The sequence below is a fragment of the Poecilia mexicana genome, unplaced genomic scaffold, assembly GCF_051168715.1.
Source record: "Poecilia mexicana isolate PSO_F unplaced genomic scaffold, ASM5116871v1 scaffold_5, whole genome shotgun sequence".
In the NCBI taxonomy this organism is placed as follows: domain Eukaryota; kingdom Metazoa; phylum Chordata; class Actinopteri; order Cyprinodontiformes; family Poeciliidae; genus Poecilia; species Poecilia mexicana.
Window position 1 is genome coordinate 4,131,331 of NW_028263374.1, and position 13,112 is coordinate 4,144,442.

The 13,112-nt window shown below is 40.6% G+C and overlaps 1 long non-coding RNA gene across 4 annotated transcripts in view; it reads left to right on the top strand.

The window, feature by feature from the left end:
* The window catches only part of LOC148159592 (uncharacterized), a 285,054-nt gene that overhangs the window by 176,947 nt on the left and 94,995 nt on the right, over positions 1–13,112 (top strand). Inside the window, exon 1 of one of the 4 annotated variants that reach the window (XR_015762816.1) lies at positions 9,024–9,037. The exons of the other annotated variants lie outside the window; for them this stretch is intronic. This is a non-coding gene — a long non-coding RNA (uncharacterized LOC148159592). Of the gene's footprint in view, positions 1–9,023; positions 9,038–13,112 lie in introns of those variants that run through there. 4 annotated transcript variants of the gene reach the window in all.

Consider the following 13,112-nt stretch of genomic DNA (forward strand, 5'->3'; position numbering starts at 1 on the left):
TTCTCCTTCACACTTTTTTGTTTTTAGGTGGACCAGAGTTTGGTTTTGGTCCGTATCCGAGTTCAATTGTGCATTCACACCTCCACAGATGAACAGCGCTTTAAGACAAACAAACTAGAGTTTGATTAAAAAAGGTATGGGAAGAATGCATCCTGAACCATCTTAAACACTTCTCAAAAAATTGAAAAAGTAGCCGAACCTTAACCATCCACAAAGACTAAAGGGCCACACAAAGAGAAGTAGGCAGCCAAGAGACCTGCAAAGATTCACAGCTCAAGTGAGAGAATCTATCGAAAGAGCAGACGGAACATGATGAAACAGCTGCATCTTCACAAACTTCAAAACAGCATAAACGTCTTGAATTATTAAGGCAATATTTTAGATGTGCATCCTAAAACAACAACAAAAAAACTGTATACAAAGTATTTACATAGCGAGATTGAACATAAATGGACACATTTTCAGATAACTATAAAAATTAGAAAACCATCCATCAAATAAAAAAATTATCTCAAGCTATTCTGACAGTTGTGACGAAAATGGAAAAAGTTCAATAGATGTAAATAACTTTTCAGGCACCGTTTCAAAATGATACAGTCCTTTATTTGTTGGTGCTCGAACAATTTACCTCCTCCCTTCAGTCATGAGCTTTCAACTCAAGCTGGTTAACAACTAGACTGTGTTTTGTTATTTTTCCTAATTTGAAGGAAGCCAGAGTAAATTTCTTGCACTGTACCAAAAACCTTTTCTCTGAGAGAAAGGTCTGCCCAGTCCTCGCTAACTGGCTTCCATCGCACAAAGGGAATTTATCATGAAAGCAGCAATCGATAACTCTCGCCCCACGCCCAGCAAAGCAAGACTACTACAGTGAAGTCGGATGCTGAGCTCCGAGAACGGGAGTGGAGGGGTACCAAAGGAGCTAATTAGAGGCTGAATGTCGGCTATCTTGTTAGCCCACACCGAGCTGTGGGAGCGGCGCTAATGAGACAGAGCCGTACCAACGTAGACGGGCTGTTACTGCAACACGAAAGGATCAGTCCGCTCCCTAGTCCCGCATGCTTCTGTAATCATTCAGGTAATACATATTTAATGTTTTTTATTCTCCTCTGGAGCTTCCCGCCGGTAGCCGAGGAGTCTCCGGCAGCTGCGCGAGCCCTACATGCAACTTCATGTCGAACGGCGGGTAGGCTCCTTCAGAAAAGGCTCCCGACATTCCTGAGGCTTGTAGCGCGCCCTTCATGGAAATGAGATTCACGTCTCATTAAAGTCAAATACAGATGCTTGGCTTGTTTTAGCGCTAATGCAATGCAACTATTTCATCTGTAACTCCAGCAAACTAAAAAAAAAACTGCTTTTTTTAATATACTGGAACTTGTTGAAAGTTGCTTGTTTTACTGATTAATCTGGTAATTACCAATTAGCTGCAGTAATGGCTTGCATCCAGACAGCCTGTAGAGCAGCAGGCCTGTTTTATCTTCATTAGACGAAGGGAAGTTAAGTGCAGCGAGGCACATTTTTTGCTCCGTACTCCAGGGACAGGGCTTGGCAGCAGGTCGGTGCTTCAAATCAGACTTAAAGGTAATTCCTTCATCTTCCTCTTCCTCCTCCGATTTGTTGCTATTAGATCACATAATTTCAGCTGAATCTCACGGGAAAAGTAAAAAAAAAAAAAAAAAACATATTTCCTAAACTGAGTTTTTTTTTTCTCTGCCATGCATTTGGGGGAAGAAAGCAAGCAGTTTCAATGAACTTCATAAGGAAAAGATTAACATCTATAAATGTATATTACTGTATTTTAATATCATGTCTCAAAAAAGAAGCTCTGAAATGTTAAATAATTACAGGAAACCATAAAATGTGCGAAGAGCCTTTTTGAACTTATGTATTTTCCAAGTATACAAATATATCTAAAGGTTTGCTTTTTTTTTTTTTTTACACATTTATACAGTACTCCATTTTAAACACATTTTTATACTGTTTGGAATTTTGCACAAGTCTTCTAAAGATGCAAGACAGAAAAAAAAATTCAAAAATGCATTTCCCTCAAATACACCACCAAAAAAAAGCTAATTATGTCAATTTGCAAATCACATGATTACAAATGGGGACGCACTGATCCACTTTTTTCTCTTTCGATACCAATATCTGAAGTTTAGTTGATACCGATACGATGCAGAAACACTGATGAAATTATTTAAAACTCTTTTTTTTAAAAACAGAGATAAATGCACTGAATTAGAGTCATCAGTACCAGTAAAGCACACTAAAATAAACCAATAGCTTCACAAACTTGGTCAAACATGTAAAACAACTTTAATTTATTTAGCCAGTGCAGTTAGGAGTTTAACAGTGAACTAGATACACAGAAGAAGGAAACTTCAAAGGAATTCTAAATATAATGTAAAATAAATTAAGCATGACGTCACTCACAGCACAAAACGTGGATCTGCCCTTATGTGCAGCACATTTTCATCCATATCTGATCCAGATTGTTTTTTGGCTATATTGGAGCCGATACAGATATTAATATAGTATCGGTGCATCTCAAATTACAATGAAGCTAACATTAATAAACACAGGAAAGAAACTAAGAATATCTGAAAAGATAGTCACGCAAGCAAGTAGAGGTGTCAAGATTCCTTTACAAATCTAGTTACTGGTTTACAATTAGATTCAAAATATCCATCTTACTTTTTTTTTGCTAATTTTTCCATAATGTAGACCTTTTTAATTCAGTCTCTGCATTGCCGTCTTAACCAAGAAATTTTAACACATTTCACTGCAATCGAAAGCGAGACTTAAATACTTATTGTCTTTATTCAGTGTATCCCTTGGGACTAAAATATATAGATGGGTCCAAATATAAAGCCACTCAAACTCTTTATATCCATTTGCACATGGAGCCTTTTTAACACAATCTAAGAGACTCAGAGGCCAAGATCTGTGGCTCTGTCAGCGCCGCCAGCGCCTGAACAACCTCCCTCAGCTTCACGCGCTCCTCAGCAGGGTAAATATTTACAAATGTGCGCTCAGAAACATCTGCTGCGGTTTGGGCTGCGGCAGCGTGGCAGCGCGCGGCGAGACGAGGCTCATCCTGGACTCATGGGAATGTATACGCGGTCTCGGGTTCCATCTGCTCACCTCGAGCCTCCGGTCCCAGATGTACGCCGTGATGCAACACAGATGAGCTCAAAACTTGCATAAGCCTTGCGCAAGTACTCATGCTCTTTGGATTTTTCCCCCCCACACATTGTCGATTTTGAGACAACCTTCAACGTGTGTTTAGCGGCATTAATCAGAGGAAAAGGCAGAAACTGCCCCATTTTCAGTTTAGCAAAAGCAATGAATGGAGGCGGCATGGCACAGATGCAGAAGTTGCTCAGGTCAGTTAAGACCAAGACTGGAAAATTTTTATTTTTTACTTCTGCAAAACATTATCGCATCAGCAACTATAAGAGACTGATTGCTGAAACTCCAATCAACATTAGCTGGTGAAAAAATATCAAAATGTACCTTAAGACATCAGGATTGAAGCCTTCTTGAATCTGCTTGTTCAACCAGAGAACACAAACTGGACAGGAGACAGAGAGAGCATTACAACCCCAACAGGTGCACACACACACACGCACACCCCGCTAAAGGCTTTTCATGCTCTGGAAACATAACTGACTGTGTGTGTTGGTGCCCAGTCGAATATTAAGATTTGACAGAGTGAGCATGTGGGACATAAAAGACTACAGGAAGGTGGGACACCTGCTAGGATATAGACTAAGCCCCTCAGCCATAGCAGGAAGATGTAAATCAAACTGTAAACTATTTTTTTAAAGACTGGAAGATGATCTTCCAGGCCCAATAGTCCGACATGGTGAGATAATGGGATTATTCAAATTATTTGCTGTCCTCTTGTAAAGACCACAGGATTACTCGTTTCACTAAAAGCATTCAAGGATTCATAATTGTTTCGACTTTCTTTAAGCAAGTCTATCCTTTGGTTTAGGTTTACGGCCCGAGCCCAATCTAAAATTTGGGCCAGAATTATTTACTCGATGGTCGGTTTGGGCTTCGGTGGCACATTTAATAAGCCTACAGTCCATACAGCACAGAGAAAACCAAGCAATATATTAGTACAATTAGTTTAACCTGTTCAATGAAGTTCATTGATTAAAATAGGTTGCAGTTCAAAGTGTTCTACATCATGAAAACATAAAAAACATCATGAGTTTTATTCCTCAATGACCTGTTGAGGAAATAAAGGAAGTAGGAGGCAGAAGTTAAGATTAATAAGTGCATTAATAAATGCATGTGGCTCCACCCTGCTTTGCTCGAGCAGCGGCGGAGATGGTTTCCTATCAGTCACACAACCCAGATGATTTGAACCCGACTCACCCTGCGGTTACAACAACCAACAAGCTGGAGCTGTGTGACGTTAAGCCAAAGCTAAAAACAAGAGAAGGAGCACTTCTTACTTATATGGTGGTCTAAAAATAAAACCAGTAAAATATTAATCAAAATATGTCGGGTTTACTTTGGGCTCAGGACTCTAAAGTTAATTAGTCGGGTCTGCCTTAATGTTCCTCAACAGGATGAATTGATTTTTATTGTTTTCTCACAATCCTGTATTTTCCAACTTCAGTGAAACCCGTGCATTACACTGCCAAGTAAATCATAAAATCTGCTATTTGTTTTACACATTTATCTACAAAACATCACGTGTGCCAGCAAGTGCAAGTCAACCAGTGAATTAAGTTTTCCACTCATTAGAAATCTTAGGCCTTATCGCTCTGGAGGCCTGCACTGGTTCCCAGTTCAGAGGGATCCTTTGCCACAGGCAGCCAGTCAGACACCAACTGGTGCTGTCTTTTTTTCAGAGAGAGTACTGCCAAGGCCTCCACACATGGTTTTAGTGAGTGGGTCAAGGATAAGAAGCAAGAGCTCCTCTCATCTGACCCAAAGGGAGACTGTGGAGAGCCCTGATCCACCAGGCTTATCGCTCTAGAGCCCCATGTTCTCTCCATAACTACCCAGTATTATTATCCACCTTGGACGCAGCCTGCTCTTTTTTTCCTGTAGCGCTGCTGTGAACTAGATAGCTAGAACTAGATAGCCCTTAATGGGAGAGAGGCTTTTAGGTCAAAATAGGTCATGCAATTAATCTATAATATGTTATATTGCTATATCTATAACATGTATTAATGCATTAACATTTACAGCTGTACTTCCTACCAAATCCTGTTGTCAGTGTGTTATCTGACTATTTTGTTAGCTACAACCAAAAAAATAACAAGATATATTTTGCGTAGCTGCATTTTAACAGTCACCACCTATTTTAGCATGAGTAGCTTGCATAAGTTTTACAGGATGTTTCTTTGCCGATACAATAAATCTGTGTTTTCTAACTTTCTAAAGGTGTTTTCACACCTGGTAGACTTGCAGACTGTCACATTGTAATGTCAAATGATACAAACCAATTGAAAGACCTGCCCCCCCCCCCCCCCTTGCCTGTGGTGGCACTGCACCAATAAACACTGAAAGAAATGACAAAAACCTCTGAACAAGACACTGAACACAACTTTCTTCTTCATGAAACAGACAAAAACGCAGTGATGTGAGATTTTATCGCTTATAGGATTTCTCTTTTGTTTTGGCGAAATGCTACGAGTTACTTCTCCCATTAGCGCTAGACTCCAATGGTTTTTTTGGTTGTATTTGCGCTGAATACGACACACTACAGTTCACTTCCTGCTTTTGGAGCGGTCTGTGGTAAGCTTGCATCCGCATATGCATTCAAGCCGTGTCAGATTTCACTTCGACCGAACCAAGACTTAGGTTTTTAGCCGGACCAGAGTTGGCTTTTCAGTCCATATTGGAGTACAATTAGAGTGCAAAGGTAGTCTATAGCATCTGTTGCACAATGCGACAAAGGGGAGAATAACTGAGCTTCTGTTTGAGAAATTATGTTTAAGCTGATAGAAAGGAGTGTTTCTTAAACTTCTACCTGCTTTTGGCAGTGCCCTGTAAAAACCTCCTGACCTAATGATCGCTCCTTTCCCACGCTGGCGCGAGTTGGGGCCCCTGGCACCAAGGACTTATAAAGTAAAAGTAAGGTTGGACGCCTCATCGGACTGACAGACAGAACCCCAAACTGCAGCTAGCCCACTGCACACCGCCAGCATGAATAATTCCTGTGTAAGTGAGCTGAGGAGCCCCCCACAGCTGCAGTGAATGTGTGTTTTTATGAGCTCTGGCATGGTACCGAGGTAATGAGCCCACCTCCATTAGCGCCGCTTGCTTACTGGATCAGGTAAGGGTGGGAATGCACGTCTTTATTGGGTAAGCTGCTTGGTTTCAAGTTACTTTGCAATTAAAGTAAAAAAAGCCAATTAAGGAGTGGATGATGGAGGATTTCAACAGAAGTGTTTGCTTCCTGTAGTCCAAATCTATACAAAAATAGGCACATAAAATATTTTGAATAGACGCGGAGAAATATTTTCTACATTGTGGCAGAAAATTTGCATTAATTTTAAGATTTGAAGGCAAATCTGACAAAGGTACAGCAAGGGCTTCCAAGTCAGCTGAATGACTACGCAGTGCCTTGAACTTGTCTGTCATATTAAACCACCTCCACAAGAAACAAACAAACAAAAAAAAATTTACATTTGTAGTTGTAAGTTGATAAAAGATGAAAAGATTCAAGGAGTACGAGTGCTTTTGCAAGGAATCCAAAGATTTTGTTTAGGTTTTAGCATGTAGGCTACATCCACAAAGCAGGTGAATGGGACCCAGGTCGGATTTTTGATGTGATATCTTGAAGTTTTTAATTTCACCTGGGGATGGCGAGATGCGTAATTTTGATTCCTTGTATGTCTAGAGTTATGAGGAATTGACATTAAAGTAGGCTGACTTTTTTGCCCGACTTTTTCATGGCAGTCTGAACGACAATTTTTTCAACCTCCAAAAAGTCTGATGTGGGGTACATCAGTCCATTCCCGGGCTAAATTCCTATTAAATTCCTTCATCTTCAAGCTCAAAATGATCAGGGCTGAAGATGAAGCTTCAGTGTGAAACAATGAATCAGAAGGGGCGCTACATAATGGTGGAAGGCTAACGTTGAAGAGGAAATCCAGGCGATGTGTTGGTGTTCTCCGACGGTGAGCGTTTTAAGACTTTTCCAGTTTGTAGAGGGCTGGTAAAACATTAGACTGAAGAACTCTGAACAGAATCGGCACAAATGAACAAGAGCAGGGAAAGCTTGAAGAACATGAATCATTTTAACTAAATGGACGAAGATTCACAATGAAATAAAAAACTCTAAACTTTAGCCAACAATAAAGGTTGACCATCAGACACAGTCAGGTAGTCCAATTAAATCACCAAAAACTGATTAGACAATTGCCACCAGGAAAAGCCACACCCTCCAGCAGAGATCCTCTGTTCAGGGAAGAGTCCTCACACTTACTCAAAATACACAACAGGAACCTGACAGCTTGAGTGTTGTGTTGCTGTCTTGTAAAGTACGACGTGTTAACTGTTGCTATTGCCATTTTGTTGGCAGACATGCATCGAGGCTTACCGGATACATGGCAGACTTTAAAGTGTGAAACATGAAGCAGTACACTGCAGAACCAAACGAACAGTCTGGAAAGTACAGTATAGCCTATAAAAGTCATTGTTAGCAGACACCAATACGTCTTTTGCGGGAAAGGACAGAAAAGTTGTTGGGTGATGAATTGCAGGACTTGAAAATTGAATGTGGGGGGTTCCTCCCTCCCTCGTTTCCATTAAAATCACAAGCAGAGTAAATACCCCCCCCTCCGAGTTTGTGGTGTTGCCTTACAGTGAACTCCATGAAACCGTCCCAGCCACCCGTTAAACAGCGTCACGTCTGTTGAGCAATAGCTCTGTCTGCGCAGATACGTTTTAAAGCTCCTTGATGACGGACTGACATGACAATGGGGAGCTTTTAAACGCTGATTTAAAGGAAGAGCTGAAGCTTTGTCAGCACGTGGCTAAGCAACAGTTGTAGGGTGAGAGTCTCACCTCTCCAGCTCTCGGCCTGTTAAACACGAGTCAGGATTTGTGGAGACGCTGTTCATCAATTTTATGAGGGGTCAAGTGGCCACGGCTGTGCTGAGAGGGGGTGAAGGGCTCATGTCTCAATGTTCATTGACCTACAACTAGACCTACGGTTCTATTTGTGTCACCTCTGAGCCACCTTTATTCCTTTGTCATTTTTAAAGCAGCAGACTGTTGAATCGCCCTGCAGGACGTTCATCAGGTACAAGTTTCTTCAACTGAACTCGTGGAGAACTGAATCACCTCAGCTGCTGTTCACTTACTTTAATTGGGCTTTACAGCCTGGGTACAAAGTTCAGCACCCCATATTTAGAGGTTTATTATTCCTATACAGCTGAGCTGTATTTAGTTAAATGAACATGCCCTTCTTACTGCATGATATTGATTTATATGCTGTTGACCTTTTTAAAAGTGCCACAGTGATGGATTTATTTTTTAGAGTCAAACATGGTCACATGTTTTGTAGCAGAGTATTAGAGTCCTGCAAAAAAACAAACCCCAAAAAATAGACATGTGAAAATAAAGTAATAAAATTATGAGAATAAATCCATAAAATGAGAATAAACTCAGAAATAAAGTCATATTACAAGAATAAAATATTTCAAGAAGTCATTTTCAGAGTCAAGTCATATTTTCAGAGTCAAGTCATGCACAACCAGAGCTACAATGTAATGGTTGATATTGAGGCACAGGTTTTCCCCCAGTGTATTATAAGCCTGGCCGGCCACCAGGCTTTTCTTGTTGCCTCACCAGGCAAAGCATTGCTTATTTATTTATTTCCAAAATGTTTGCATTTTAAGGCTTTATAGTTGGTGTTCAGGTATTAATCTCCCAATTTTTCAATAGCACATAATCATCAAGTGATATTTCCACATTTCCTGTTAACTAAACATTTTTTTAACTGAAAACATGACGGACCGCTGGATGAATGACTGCACTAGAACCCAATCACCAGGGTGAGCAAGTTTTCGGGTGGGAAAAGTTGAGGCGTATCAATGTCTTGGAAAGGTGTGAACAGTCAAATTCCACAGCTAAATGCAATTTGGAGTCTGTAGAAAGACTGAAAAATTGATGCTCACAGACCATCTCCATCCTATCTGACTGAAATGAAGCTAAAACGTTAAAATGTTAGTGTCTAGATCTACAAAGCTGCTACAGACATAGCTACCCCAAAATATCTGCAGATATGGTTGAATTTGTATTCAAAGTTAATGCCACAATTTTCAGATTTTTCTTTCTACTTCACAATTATGCACTAGTTTTGATTGATCTGTCACTTCAAATCCCAATTAAACACACTAAACTGTGTGGTTGAAAAAGCTTGAGGGACAAACCTAGATCACCAACATTATTACAATGCTGCAAATACATAGTCATTACTTGGAGGTTTACTAAAAATTAAAAAATTAAAAAATTAAAAAAGTTCAGTTTTGTTTCCTGAAATCTGTTGCAGCCACCAGCTGACAAATTTCTTCACTGAAGTTTGTTTCAGCTAATCAGTCACCGAACAAGTCGCAGCAAACAAAATGTCCCAGCAGTAATTATCATTCAATAATGAGGCTTTGTTCTATTGCTAACTATAATCAGAGATCCATTGTCTGAAAAACAAAGACAATTTCAGCTTGGCAAACTTGCAGTAAGCTCTGCGCTCAACTTGAGGTGGGTAGTTCTACTATAGGAACACGAGTCGGACACAGGTCACAGCAGCAGTTTTCTAGGTGACCTGAACAAGTTTTGAGAAAGTGTTCTGGTCAAGTTCAGCTATGTTAACTTCAATTGCAATAAAAATGTTATGATTAGACAATTTTACTTCCTAATTTAACACATTGAAATTGGGCCTCTGTTGCTTTAAAACCCCCTGCTCACAACATCACTCCTCTATTAACCCTTTAAGAACATTTTGCCAACATTGCACTGAAAAGTAGATCATATTATCTTCCACCCGGTATTTGCTAATTGCTACTGGCTAGTCTGAAGGAGCTTAATGAGGGGGTCACAGGGGAGAGCTGCTCTGTGAGGCGGAAGCTCAGAGACTTGAAAACTGTAGCTCCAAGAAAGAGGTTAATCCATAGGTGGAGCTAGGTCCACAGCCATGGCTGTTGAATGCAGAACTTGTTGTACTTTCTTAAGCATGACTTTTAAATTAGAACTAAACCAACTTATATAAATTTCCACTGATACAGACCATGAATGGAATGTTTTCCAAATCCTGCCATTTCAGCTGCTTTCTTGGCTCTGTGCCATTTTGTGGTTTCTTTTATTTACTTGATCAACGCTTATTCCTTTGAAACAAATAACCTGATTTATTGATTTACTTGTGTGTGTGTGTGTGTGTGTGTGTGTGTTGTGGGCATATGGTTTGAACTTCTTGTTAACAGGCCCATTAGAAACCCATCTACAAAGAAAAAGGTTAACGTACATCCTTTTTTCATTAATTCAAAGGATAAATTTAGTTCAAGGCTTTGTGCATGTCTGTAGCAAGAGTGCCAGTAAATTTGTCCAAGTCAAATTAGGAAAGGAAATGCTCACTTTTTATAACCAGCAGTCTCGCTCCTTTCATTCAGGATTTTCAATGGGGCCCCTTTGACAGACATATAAGTTATAATCAGGCTCTCTGGGGTCATTCTGAGTGACAGCGTAAAGCAACAGAGGTGAGCAGGGATTGGGTAGCCTTGCCTCTTATTTCCTTCCAGGCGACATGATCCTGCCCCCTGCCTTGCATGCTTGTCTCAAGCCACCAGACCCCCAGATGAGACCCAGAGTGGGGTCAAGTCACAGCACAGACCTTAGATACCTCCTTATGCATTCTGCACATACCAAGCCCAGGGCACCCACAACAGGACCAATGCACTTGAACTTCCCTGTCGCTTTATAGAGGCAATGCTAGGTTAAGACTGTTTACTGTCATGTATAGCCAGTGATCAGGTGTTGTTATCGTTAACATGCTTAATCTCCTTCTTGACAATGCGCGTGCCGGAGCGTAACATTTACGGCAGGAAGTGTTCTGAAGCAAGAAGACTTAAGGAACTCACGCGAACTAACCGCCGCATAAATGACAGGAACAAGGTTTTGCTCTCTGTATCATACCCTGAGCAGTGGCAGCTCCAGGTCACCCCGCTGAAATGTTTTGCCGGTGGGAGCCAAACTAGTGGACTGCACTGCTGCGTTCTGGTAATGAGAGATTTGTTGTGATTTTCATCATTGTCAACAAAGGCCCATTGAACCCTCTGCCAAGCAACAACCTTCTGGTGACAGCCTCTTACAAAGTGGCTGAAGGAGAACAAGGTGAACGAAAGAGGTAAGGATGAATCAAAGTTGTACTCTATGGGAGATCGGTCCTACAATGCAGGTCTTTGTTTAAAAGAGCAGGTCAGAATGCTGAAAAACACGGGGGGGGGGGCGCTGCCACTGATGGATGGAGGATCAGAGCCGAACCGGGTTCTGAAAAGAACTGATTCCAGGTGATGGCGCACAATGTAAGCCGAGTGATTTCTACACCTGACTTCTTTGAATGTCATGCAAATCTAGCCATTGATCATCTAGAATAAGAGGTTTTACAAACAGGTGCCAAACCCTAACCCAACAGCTGGTTTGTACAGACTTCAAAAACTCAAACGAGGCAATAAAACAGCTTTTCTATCAGCCGGTTCAGGCAGATGGTGATTTTGGCCATTTGTCATGAAAGACAGCATACTTTAAACATACATAAATTTTTTGGAATATTTCAAAACTAGTTCAGTCATGAATCAAAGGCTGCACCTTCAATGCTCTTGCCTTACTGTCTTAAGTTTGAAACGCATTTACTATTATAAAAAAGGTTAAAGATCAATACTATCACTTAAAACAGGTGCTGATAACAGATCGTGTTGTGGGTAGAAACAAAATTCATCAAAGTTTCAGACCTGAATGAGTTCAGACTTTTTGGGCATTTCAGAATATAAAAAGTGAGGGTGGAAAACTTAGAATGATTGCTGTGACCTCCAGTCTTTCAGATGGCGCTGAAAGTGGAACTCTTGACGCTGAGTGGGAAGACGTAACCATAGGAAAGTTTTCACAGCTCTGTGGCATAACATTACATCCAGAACTGCCACTTCAAACTTTACAGTGGAGGAAAAAGGACAAGTTGTATGTTCAAACTGACTGTCAACGTCTCTCAGCTTGGCAATGATGGGACAGACTGTTGCATTGTGGAAACAAGTTTTACATTAAGAAGATTCATGTTCAGATAAGCTTTGGAAAAATAGACACCATGTTCTCTGGGACAGGATTTTAGAACAACGTGAGTCCGTTAAGAAAGCAACTTGCCAGAGACAAGAGCAATACTACATTGGGAAAACATTAGAAACGACAACGATGCAGAAAGTAAAATGCTGGTCAGTCATGTTTGTGGACATGACCTGTTCCCCAAAGGAATGTTTTCATAGTATTGAAACAAAAAATGTGAGGAGCCTCCTGTGGCCCCCTACTGTTCCTACACAATAACAAATGTTTAGTCTACACAAAGAGTGAGAAAAATCCTTGGTTTCACAAATGTATAAGATTAAATATCTATATTTTTAGGAAGCATAAAACAACCAGAGATCACAAATCTCAAGGATTTTTAAAAAGCAAAACTCTGATGCCCGTAACCGCTGGAAACAAACATGCTTCAACTGACTGTGCAGGTCAAATATGTCTTTTAAACTAGGAGGATATGAGCTTTTTGTGACTTCCTGTCCAGACAGTCTGAAGTCTATAGGAAACTTGACCACAGGGTTTTCTCTCCACACCTCTGGTGCTACCAGTTGCTGGATCTGTTTCCTGGGAAGGTGTGGTTCATCCTGAATGAGGCTAAATACTCAACCTATGGAGTTCTGACTAGAATGAGGGAGAGCGCAAGGTAAGGAGAATTGACAAACTGTGTAACCTGAGTAAGGGCATAAAGTGTCAGATGACTAAACTAGTACTGTACTTAAAGAAGTTGGGGGCATGTAACCCTGTTTCCCCACCACCACCCTCTCAAATCAAACAAAATTGGTATCAACTGTGTTACCAAAAAT